The 12,945-nt window shown below is 31.3% G+C and overlaps 1 long non-coding RNA gene across 1 annotated transcript in view; it reads left to right on the top strand.

Annotated features, from left to right (window-relative positions):
* The window catches only part of LOC142340821 (uncharacterized), a 35,047-nt gene extending 22,148 nt beyond the window's left edge, over positions 1–12,899 (top strand). Inside the window, exon 3 of the long non-coding RNA XR_012759092.1 lies at positions 12,825–12,899. This is a non-coding gene — a long non-coding RNA (uncharacterized LOC142340821). The remainder of the gene's footprint in view (positions 1–12,824) is intronic.
* The last annotated feature ends 46 nt before the right edge of the window (positions 12,900–12,945 follow it).

Below are 12,945 nucleotides of genomic sequence, written 5' to 3'. Positions count from 1 at the left end.
GTGTACTTAATTATTTTATCCTCTATTTTTAATATTCATATCATGCGCTTATAACTTAAGTTATGACTTTTTATTATTCACGTATAAAAATATTCCCGCTAGTCTACTATATTATTTCATATGTTGTTCAGAGTATTTTATTATAAGTAATCAGAATTTCATTTAGTCAATCTGAATTCAAGTTGCTTCTGCAAACGCTCTTAATTTACTTGAGGCAAAGTTAACTGTGGATTCGCATCGCGATTCCAATAAACAAATTATGTAAAACACACTTATTTAAGGATTCGCTCTGCGATTCCTATTACACTTTTGAGATAGTATATCTGCGACACAAATCCAAGTCTGTTTGCAAAGCTTAAGTATAACAGAACTACTCCTCTAATATTGATTTATCAAAAACATAACTGGAACTCATGGAAAAATTAATCGCTGTTATTGATAGTCCCGAAAGAGTGCTTCAATAAAACCATTTCGAAAAGGGGCGACAAAGAAAGTCCCGATATTTAAAGTGCCGGTATCAGCTTTAGCCAAAATATTCTTACACTTTTGAATTGCTGATTATTGAGCCAAAGATTACAATGAAAGGTTCGAAATTTTTTTTAAAAAAGAGGAACAGTCAGCTTGTTTCGGATTACAATACTAATAATCTTATCATTTCTGTTTCTCCCTTAGACGATATAAAACTAAATACGATAAAACAAAAAGATCAAAGTTTCCTTCTTAACAATAAAAAAATTTTATTAAAGAGGAAACTGATGCATCCTATTTCAAATTTTTTCAGATCATGCTTGGCATCAAAAAATATAAAAAATCTTATAATTTTTTTTAAAATCAAAACGTGAAGTTTAGCTGGCTGTTAAAATTGAAAAATAAGACGTCGAAACGTATCCGATTGCCTTTCGAACGCCTCATGTATCTATTTTCGGGCTGTTATTCATACTGCATAAAAAGACATGTAAAAATGAGCAAATTAAGCTAAACATCTGACGTCACTTCTACGAAAAGTTTTTTATGCACAAACGGTAGACAAGCAGTGTCGCAAAATGGTCACTGCAAATTGACCTGATTTTCAATTTCAACAAAAAAGAGGCAATTTCCATCGGGAAAAGAACATGGTTTTGGAAAAGAATTCGAAAACTCTGAGCTATGACTGATTAGCATCATTCTGACCATCAACTAAAAGTTCCCTAAAACAGAAGTTATTAACAAAACATTTGGAGCAATTTCAAAGCAACGTACTAAATAAAATTTGATGCTTAACTAACTGAGCAGTTTTCAACGACTAGCAAGTTTTTTAACAATTTTTAGAAATTGCGCTAAACAATTAAAACATAGTCCAGCTGTTGATGTCTTGGAGTATGGGTCGAAAATAGACATATTACAACAAAATGCATGGATCATTAAAAATTATATGTACACAAAGAAATTGAATCCATCGCCAACCTATTTGGACAGAGAAAAATTTAAAAATTTACGGGCTGCCTTATTTTGAGCTGCTTAAAAGGTCTAGTAAATTTGCCAAGAAACTATGGTAATCACATTTAAGACTCTGTTTAAGACACACTTAAGACATGTAAGAACAAAACAAATGTAGTGCGCTCTTTGTGCGATCATAGCTTTAACCGAGGTCAAATTACTTAAAACCCGGGTCACCACTTCTGAGTAGTCATATAAGGATCATATATGTTATCATACAAATCATAACGTATTTCCTAGTACGATCCTTTTATGACTACTAAGAAATCAAACTTGACTACTAGGAAATCATATATGAAACTTGTATGAAACCAAAGAAATCATATATGATCCTAGTATGAATACCAAGAATCATACATCTATTTTTCATAAATTTTTAAATCAATTATGTCTTTTAAAATTTTTATTCAGCAAGGACTCACTTATGTGATTTCCCGGCATCACTTTGTGATCCACCAAAAGACCCAAACGTACAAGATCATTTGCAAAATTGGGCACGCAATTAATGAGTAAGTCCAAATAGATAAGTTCTGATATTCTCTGAATCTATACCTATAAATGCTCATTTATAAAAAAAAACATTTGGAAAAATTTTTGCATATAACCTCAAACTCCTTTTCTGAATGTATTTAAGTTGGAAAGTTATTCTTTCCGCCCACAAAGAATCAAATGTGGAATGCAAGTTGCGATATAATAATTTATTATGTCCTCTGACTACATTATACGGGAATTTGTGAACATATTTTTCATGTTTTATGTGTCATATATGGCCTTGTATAATTTCCAGGAAATTTTTTTAACATCAAAAGAAAATGAAAGATATACATGTTTTAGGCTTTGAATTTTTTTGTATGATCCCTGTATGATTTCTAGATCATATTTGATCCTTGTATGACTACTAAGAAATCATACAAATCATATATGACCTTGTATGAAAACTAGGATTCATATCTGACATAGTATGACTACTAAGAATTGTGTATAATGAGCATCCCGGTTATTTGTATTTAAAGGTAATTCAATAAGAAGGTACTTCAGATATGTTGAAAATATAAATTTTAAATTTCAGGGATAAATTGATTGCCGCCAATAATGCTTTGGATTGCTTGCATTCAAGTTTGCGTGTAAAAAAACCAGTGTTGATTTAAAAAATATTGTGAAATGAATACTTACTCTCGATTGCACTGATTGCTCTGTTGAAAGTCCTCTTCAAGTGCAACTAATAATCAGACACGCCCCGTGCAAGTTTTGGTGTCTGATCAGACTTTTGCGCAACCGTATTGTGAGACCTTTGCTCCAACTTTTGTTCGAAATATGACGAGACAGTGCTCAGATCCTGGACTCTGATCATACTTTTTGCGATCATTGTCCAGCCTATTGTCCACCCCGAATTTTTTTTCGAGACCGATTTTTTGGATCGCGCTATACCTCCGTGTGTGATCCAAATGGTCTGATGAAAAGTGACCTAGGTCTGACTCATCAATCTAGTAAATTGTTTTAAAAAATGTGCAAGCACTTTTCTCTCATACGGCATGTTTCCCTGAGTTGTCGGTTTTAAGGACTCAAAACTTCTAGCTCCCTCTGTTATGCGGAAAAGGTGCGCTGTCCAATTGAGCGTTTTTGGAAGCTCCTGGGTCAAGCATTGCTGTATGGTCCCTAGACAGAATCTGGCATCGAAACTGCCGTCGGGAAAAATTGCTCAGTGTCTGAATAATCTCATCAAAGCTAAGACTTTCACTCGCAGAAGAAAGCCAATGTCCAAAAAAAAGGAATTTTTTGTAAACAGAAAATACGCCCCAAGTTAGGTGATAAACAAAAACACGGGGCAGAGCAGAGGGTAACGCTTGCTTCTGTGTTGATTTTCATATTTATTTGACAAAAATCGAAGATATGTTTCAGATTAAAATTAAGAACCGTCTCAAATGTGGGGAATAATAACAAAAAGGGCAGCTGAGAACAGGCTACTGTAAGCTTAATGCTGTTACGCTTCGATTACGCAGGAACCAAAAAAAATATTATTATTATTATTATTATTATTATTATTATTATTATTATTATTATTATTATTATTATTATTATTATTATTATTATTATTATTATTATTATTATTATTATTATTATTATTATTATTATTATTATTATTATTATTATTATTATTATTATTATTATTATTATTATTATTATTATTATTATTATTATTATTATTATTATTATTATTATTATTATTATTATTATTATTATTATTATTATTATTATTATTATTATTATTATTATTACTATTATTATTATTATTATTATTATTATTATTATTATTATTATTATTATTATTATTATTATTATTATTATTATTATTATTATTCTTATTATTATTATTATTATTATTATTATTATTATTATTATTATTATTAACGATTACAAACCATTTTCAACCGCGCCTGACTTTTTTAACAACCTATCGTCCAAAGCAAGCAATCCGATCAAAAAAGCAAGCTTCATTGAGCTATCTTAGTAGATTACCAACATAAGCTGAATTATGCGGCCTCTGAAGCTTGGTTAAATATCTGACCAAGAAAAGGCCCGAAACAAAAAGTCAGCATCTAATTAGTTGAATAATCATTTAATAACTAATACACTGTTTTCCACTTCTAATGGTAGATCATTTGACTCCCCAAACACCTAATAGGAGATGTACTAGGTGTTATAAAAAGAAGGAACTATTGTCGAAGCAGGAAAAAAGCTTGAATGCGACAAAAAATAAGTACAACTCGAACTCGAACATTGTCCGAAATTGAACATATCAATTGCCACTGAATAAACCACAAGTCTCCAAAACAACTTGAAAATAATTTTCTCTGGAAAAAGGGTTGTAAATGGATTTCCAGTGCAAGGAAGTCAAAACGACAAATATTTTTTATGAGATATAAAACTTCGGAATTAATGTTGAATACAGGCTTCTCGCTCACCTCCGCTCCTTTCACTCCGCCATGCTCCGTTCAACTCACCGAGGTTTCGCTTGTTACCTATGTTTACCATTACTATACCATTAATCATATTTTTGTTCCGATCCCACTTGTGGGGGGAGGAACTATATAATCAAATGGATTTTTTTTGTTCAGACAATTTTGGCCGATCGATATATTCATCGTAGAGAAATGTAAGAAATGTATCATTAAAAAGTCCGTCCAGCGTAGAATTCGAAACTAAAAAGTTTTTTGAATTTCGTTTTTTTTTTAATTTTCGAGGAGTTATCGAGGATTGAAGTTTTGTGTGAACTTTGTGTGAACTGGCAAGAGTTTGTTCAATTCAGTGTAATTTTTTTAAAAAAATTAAGAATAAATTCAAAATTTCATTTCACGAGACCAAAAGAATCAGTTTTGAGTTCCAAATAGACGAAAGGCGATAAAAAAAGACTTGTTCTGGTCTCATAGGGAAGTTTACTATCAAAAAATTCGAATTTTATTTTGGAGCTCCTTTTTTAGAAAACGTTTCATATTTTTTTATTTCTTAAGTCCCCTAGAAACTAGTCACTTTTCATATCGAGGTTCCGTTAATGGCAAACTTGATTTAAATTTTCAGGGTATTGCGCGTGTTTTTTTTCGGCTTGGACTCTGAGTTCCATTCTGAGCGTAATTTCAAAAGAAAATTTGATTTTCTTTTTGAGGCTTTACTAGTTTTTTGGAGTCCTATGGCATCGACCCATTGACTAAAAGTGCAAAATTTTTGTGATGAACATTAGGAGAACTTATCTGGAGCTCTTAGTGGACAGCTAACGGCAGATAAGAGTTTAAAAAAGGTTTTTCTAGAATTTTTTTCAAATTTAATTGATCATAAACATATTTTCGTGAATTGTATGTCAGTCTCAGTAATGAGAGGTCCCATTCCTTTTTACTGCAACCAAAATTAATCTAGTTAGCGGTTTTGATTTTCTAAATATTTGTTATATGGCTTCAATGCCAGAAGATTTCAATATTTTTATTTAAAATTTTTGGATATTTTCATGTTATTGGTTCCTCTTGAAATCTTAACTCATGATCCTCATATTGATATCTCCCATTGGCTTAAAGGAGACGTTCAATGGTTCATGGATAAAGTTTCCAGAGAAAAACGTAGGTTTTAAATGGCTTCGACACTTTCTTCTCGCACTTTTCTACAGAATTTTTTGGTTTTTGCCTGTATTTGTTGTTGTTTCCATTGTCATAAGACTTATTTTGATGTCTTATTAATAACGTATGAATGAAAATTATCCTTGTACTTTAAACAAGGCATAATTGAGCGTATTGACTTCCATTGAAAGCTATCGAATTTAATGTCTGTTAAGAATTTAGAAAAAGATTTTTCGAGAAGTTTTTCTAACATTAATCAATCCTAATTTTTTTCATGAACTTTAAGTCAGTCTCAGCAATGACCGGAACCCCTTCGTTTCCACACCAGCCAAACTTAAAATAGATAGCGGTTTTATGTTCTATTTATTGGTGTTATGATTTCGATTCACGAATTATCATGATGGTTATCTTTTAAATGGCTTCGACACTTTCTTCTCGCATTTTTCTAAATAATTTTTTTAATTTTGCCTGTATTTGTTGTTGTTTTCATCTTCAATGACTTATTGTAATGTCATATTGATGACATATGAATGGCAAACATCCTTGGCGTCTCATCGAGTCCTTAATTAGCGTATTTATTAGCTTCCGTTGACAGCTATTGAATTTAATGGCGTTGATACTATGGTTTTCTGAAAACTTCAGTGGTTTCATTGTATTTGTTCAAGTTTGTTGCTTTATTGGAGTCAAAATGTTAAAAAAAGAGTCCAATTGATAAATTTAATTGAATGTACAAAAGTTTTTTCTGAAAAAATAACTTTTTATTGGCTTCGACACTTTTCTCGCTCAATACTTTTATGCTGTTTTTGCCAGTTTCGTTTATTCTTTAGGCAGCCGTAAAATGCAGCTTGATCTCAAAAGGTTGTAATTAAAGGTTGAATGAATGATTTTGACCCTAACAGTCAGTTTATACCGAATAGTCTTATAGTTTATGATATTATAAATTTTTAGAATTTTTAAGGATTTTTCTTTTTTTTTTAGTTTTTTTTGTTCTTTTCGTCAACTTGTCCTATTCTCATCATTGAAGTGTCCCATAAAATTCCGTGTATTTTGAAATTTAACCTGTTTACTGATATAATGACGTAAATGATGCTTTAATTGTAGGACAATATGCATTTTCATAAAATGTTGTGTGAGTGGTTTATTTGTGTTTCTTTTTCTCTTCCTTTAGCACAATCGCGTAATAACAAATCCCAATAATTTTCAACGGTCGCCGAATTGTTGCCCAATTTTTTCATTCAGAATAATTATAGCTGAATTAGAATAATTAGAAATTGAAATCAAAAACATAGTATTCAGATGATGACTTTTGATTTTAATGGCTTCATTCATTTGTGTTTTCGCAATGTTTTTACATTGTTGTTCGTATTTTTTTGAGTTTTTCTGCATTTTCAGTCCGTTTTCTTGGCTTAGTCTAACCAAAGACAGGTCCTTTGGTTTCATTATAACTTTTTAGTAAAATCATCAAGAATTTTTTTGTTAATAGCTAATGATTTTTAAAACTTTTAAAAAATATTTGGTTTAAAGAAAATTGATTGTTTTTTGAATTTCCCCTCATTATTTCTTCTTTTCATCGACTTGTTACCTAGTCTCATTAAGGAAAAATCTCATCTGCTGTGTAATTAGGAAAAAGTTGATTTGTGTAGTTAGGGTTTTGTGTGTTTGTAATATGACGTTGTTACTAGGTGCTTTTAAATTTTGCCGTGAAATTCATGTTTTTGCTTTTTTTGTATTGGTTGTTTTTTCTCTCGTAATTTTTTTGATGGCAGATCTTGTTTTAAGAGGCTTGGCCTTTTCTATTTCAATTATTACTTTGGTTGTGTAATGATTTGTTTAGACTCAAACATTTATTTTTGATTTTATCTTTTACAAAAATGTAAATAAAAAGACAAAGTCAAAAACGTAGATGAACGCGGGTCGGAACATCATATGCCAACGCACTTTAACGAGCCTCGTTGTTACTTTACCTTTAAAAATTAGCTATTTTTACTTTTAAGGATTACATAATTTACCACACTTCAGCACCATTGTCAGTGCAGTTCTAAATAATCATAAATTGTTAATTTTAACGGAAAAATAAGAATTATTTTAACATTTAAAGACTACATTTATGCTTACCTTAATCCGCATGAACCGTAGAAAGTTCTGTTTAAGAAAACCACGCCCTATTTTAGGCGATAATTAAAAACACAGGACAAAGGGCTATGCTTCGTTTTGTTTTGATATTCATATTAACAGAAAGAAAAATTGACAAAATTTGCAGCTAATTTTCAAATTTTTAAGATTTATAAACTTCAAAATAATGAATCATTCCATTTCGAACTGCGCCTGAGTTTTTACGGAAACAATCCGACAAAAATAGCAAGCTTCAATGAACTCTCTTAGCAGATTTTAAACTTTAGCTAAAACACGCGGCCTTTAGAGCTATCTCGAAACAAAAATTTGTTTAATTTGCCTAATTTTTTTTCCAATTACAGCATTTTTACTTGATTACCAGAGAACAAGTACATCACATCATTTCTGAATATGATTTCTGCTGGCTTGAAACTGAATACACAGGCAGTTTCTGGCGTATGAAATTAAACAAAAACAACAGTACGATTCCAAAATTATCATTCTTAGAGGCATGTCAAGGAAACGTTTTATGTCTGAATTTGATCTTAAAATTCAGAGTTAATCTCATACATATTGAGAGCTCATAATGACCTGACAGCGCAACTCAAAGGACTCCTCGAGGGTCAAAAGAATCTTTCGAAGCAGGCCGAAAATTATGCTTTTTTAATGAATTGCCTGGTTCTGAGTCACAAAAAAACAATATTTTAAACTAATTTTCCATAGCATGCCTCAATTTTTATCCAAAAAAATAAATCCACACCTGAGTTACAAAATGCATCACAATTATATCTGAAAGATTATCCGTAATGAGAAGGTGTCAATATGCGGAAAAACAATATTTGTTTCAATTTCACTTAAAAAATAGGAACAATTTCCCAACTAATAGAAATTTCCTCTTTCTATCGGAGTAAAATTTGTGATCTTAATGCTATTGTCTATTTAGTCTTTTTTACTGATATTACATTGCTGATAAATGAGTCTTTTTTGAAATTCGAGAAGTTTTGTCCGATTTGAGAATGATTCGTTTTCAAGCAATTTTTTGTTTTTTACTTAATTTTCAAATAAGAAGTATACGAAATAAAAATTACTTAATTGACTGTTAATTTTACTCATAGTAAAGGAACAATTAGATCTATTGGATCGGAAATTTAAGTAGCTGTAAATTATTACAAAATCATAAAATTTGCTCATTCAAGTGTATACACCAGAGTAGCTGATTAAAAAACTTAATGATTACCTAATGCTATAAAAAACTAAATATTTATGCCAAAAAAAACAAACTAGACGAGAGTGTGATTGAGTGAACAAAATCATTTAAAAACACCTACACCTCGATAGCTTTTGAAAACCGGCTAAGTTCAATCAACCTTCAACCCAAATCAACGCTCAACGCGCTTTGTCATTGCAAACGATTTCGTTTAAAGTTGCGAAGCAGGCACAGATTCAGACTTGGATTTTCGAATTTATGTAATACCGGGCAGAACGTATATTTTGATGCATTTTTGTCAATACCTCAAAATTGGAAGGTTACAATTTGAGTAAAACTATTGTGACGCTAATTTTTTTGAAGCTTCTGTCTTTATAAGTTCACATATTATTTTTTGCCACGATGCCATTAGGTCCTTCTTTCAAAATAATGTGGTAAACTATTGTGGCCGTATGAATCAAATCAAAGAAAATGATGGCGATCGAAGATGAATTTCCGGCGGAAAATTAAACCTTATACCAGCTAAACATAAGAGTGCGTACATACTTTTTCAGTGTAGAAATCTGTTTTTCAGCTCTAAAAGTGCTCAAGGTTGCCTTTTTTGGGCCCGTTTAGTTTTCACAAGCTTGAGTGATTCTGGTGATAATCCAAATGCTTTCCAGGTCAGGGCAAAAATTTGGATTATGTGCACCTTAAAAGTCAATTAAAATTTTTAGAGGATCAAAAATATGGTTTTTTTTCATTTTGAAACGGTGCCTAAATGATCCACCATTAAAGCCTCATTGCGTTTATAAGCGAACAAGGAGGCTCGGTAATGTGCGTTCGCACATTAAGTTCCGACCCCGCTCATCTACATTTTTCACTTAATTGTCTACCAAATGAGATAAAAAAAAACATATCAACATATCGTTCAACAAACTGCTAAAAGAATAAAACAATCTACTCTAGAGGGCCTATGAGACTTGTGGCTACCATAATGTGACTACCAGAAAAGATGGCAATAAAAATCAATTAGTTACAAATATTAATTACGACCAAAACTCCTTGTCCATTTTTTGAAAACCACTAATAACCAAATCAAAATGGTATCAGATAAAAATTATACTAAGAAGATCAATCGGTACTTTTTGGAACAAAATAAGGGACTTTTCCCCTATGCGTTTATTAAAACATTGCTTTTTTAAAAAAAAAGAATTAAATTCGAGCAAATTAGAAACAATAGGCATCGAATGAAATCATTGAGAGAGTCTTTAATACCTCAATAGAGAGCGACTAATGCCTTTCATTATCCAGAATATGTCGTACGACTACAAAAAGAACGACAAATGCAGGCAAAAACGAAAATTTTTGCACAAAAAATTATGCACGAAAACGATGTCCCCCCCAAATCAATTAAAAATTAAGCTTACCACTAAAAACAATAAAAATCTTTGTGTGCATTTTTTGCAGTTGAGAACATTTGTAAACTAAATGACGCCCATTTTTGTGATACTGTGATATGAAAACAAAAACCTACAAAAAAGAGGCAAATATGCAAAAATCAAGAAAATTGGTTTTATGAAAACTGGTTGTTCCAAGAAGAAAGACCACTTGAGGATAATAAAACCAATATGACGAGCAAATTACATTTAAAAAGATAAATGATGTGAATTGTATACAGAGATGCTTAGCTACAATTTAACAGAAATAAAATTGGCAGATCTCAAAAATCTATCTCTTTTTTTATTGGAAACAAATATTTTCAAAACTCATAGCCAACAAAAGCTTTCGACTAAAAGAGTAGACAGTTCGTCTCGCAACTACTCGAAAAATTAATTGCGTCTGTTATTAATGAGACTACATCCTGAGACTATAAAATAACATTGAATACAAGCTGAACTAATAAGTTTCACAAACAACTTTACGAAACCACAGTTTTTAAGCCATTAAGTTTATAAGATATTAACTGCGAATATATAACATCTTCGTTTGCGTCTCCTTTGATCATCATAACGTCTTATTGTAAAACGACTATCCCAAAATAAAAACAAAAAAACACAAAAACTGATAAGTATCAAATTCTTCTGAGACAAATTTTCCAAGCCCTGAAGACATCATTTAAAATGTTTGAACAACAGAAAAATTGTTGTTTGATTGACTACAATTTTTAATGAACCCTAAATAATGAGGCTAATTAATGAAAATGGAACAGCATTGTAAATTACGAAAAAAAACGCAAACCAGAACAAAAAGGGAATAAGTTGAAGAATACTATTGCTCTTTCTTTTGGAAATTTAATTAGAAAGTCAAAACAACCATAAGCTATTTACAGATATCAGTTATTAAGTTCATTGGTTCATCTTGGTTCATCTATAGATGGTCACTGAGACCTTTAATTGCTCATTATTTGGCATATGACAACAAAAATTAACAACAAATAAAGGGCAAAAATAAAAAAAAAATAAGATAAATGGCAAAAATAAAGGGCAAAAATAAAAAAAACTCGCAGCCCTTCAAACCATATGTTATGAAAACAAAAAATTTTTAGTTGCAAATGTTTCAAAAATTTCAAGGAGGAAAAGTTGACCTGTACTTACTGAGAATAAGCAAAATGTTGACAAAGGTATACAAAATTTAGGTATACAAAAGTTCAAAAAATCACAGAAATTTTCTTAAAACAAATGCATTAGGTAACCTAAGAGACGTAAGGTAAAAACCGAGTGAAAAAGAAGAGGTTCACTTGCACCTCTTGAGGAGGAAATTTAGATCTTTGATTGGTGAAACTTAAAAATCAGACTGCCAAAAGAATAACAATTGAAGGCAAAAGACAAGAATTCAGTTAAATTTTACTAAAACCCCTCCTCAAAGCCATAAAAACACTTTGGTTGTCTGAAAGAAAATTGTATCTACATTCAACCTCAAATTTATCTAAATTGGAGCTGTCATTAATGGAGCCGTGAATAATAAATATTGTCAGTAATTAACTTTAGAAAACAATAGCAAAATATTTTGAAAAAAGGCAGCATCAAAATAAAAACCAAAAAGTCGCTGATTCTAAAAATCCATGATATTATTGAACCTCTCCCTGATTTTGTCGCGCGCCCAGCAAACAGACCAATTGTTCCAAGAGTTTGCGAATTAGACCAATTGTTGAGTGGAATTCTTCAAATATTAAAAAGAACAACGATGCTTTTTGTATGATTATCGAATTAAATCTGCAAAAAACGGCAAAGTTTTAATTTCAAAAGTCTTTCATACGGCACCTAATTTAAACTAGTGCTCTTTTTGAGATTAGGGAGTCGGTGTTAAGGTTTCTGGGTCACTAAGTCTGGCAAATTTTAACAAAGTGGACCAAAAAAGCATATTTTGTGCCATTTTTGATGAAAAAAGTTTGAATTTTGAAAATTTTATCAAAAATTGGTAGCCAAAAAAACTTTAATCAAACAATTCAGCAACGCATTTCTATCTCTAAAGTGGGGGTCGGAACAACAAGATTCTTCATTTGTAATAAAAAAAATACTGAAAATCTCCATTTTTGAGCTTTTCTTTCAAAAAGGCATTTTTCGAATAAAACATTGAGTGCCAATTCGTCCAAAAAAAAGAAATTGTGATTTCTGCGCAACCGCAATATGGACCGACTTCCACCAGGAATTTTGAAAACGGAAGGAAAAATCATTCCCTGACTTTACTTTATCCTGTTCCCATAATTGGCGTCCAAACTAAATTTATTTTTTTTCGACTCTGGTTTTCACAGTAGGTGATATGGAAGTTTAACTAATTTAGTATTTAGAACTGAACCGAGTTTTACACCGGAAAAAAGTTGATGACAGGGTGTGTGGCTTGCTTACCATGATTTGGGAGGGGCAGGTGGGAAGACGTTACCTGACCACTAAAACCGGTTGGTCTTTTCTGCGAAAGACTTGATGACTGATCAGTTTTTGTTTTAGCTGCAGACGAAACGGCAACAATCAAAACCAAAGTTGATCAGGAAAAACTGACCGGAGAATCAATAACATGTCCACTGAGTTTGACTGAGGCGGAAATAAGAACAATCTTTCCCGAAATATG

The sequence above is a fragment of the Convolutriloba macropyga genome, chromosome 6 (genome assembly GCF_964194025.1).
Source record: "Convolutriloba macropyga chromosome 6, txConMacr16.3, whole genome shotgun sequence".
Lineage (NCBI taxonomy): Eukaryota > Metazoa > Xenacoelomorpha > Acoela > Convolutidae > Convolutriloba > Convolutriloba macropyga.
The sequence above is the reverse complement of the archived record's forward strand: the minus strand, read 5'-3'. Positions and strand labels throughout refer to the sequence as shown.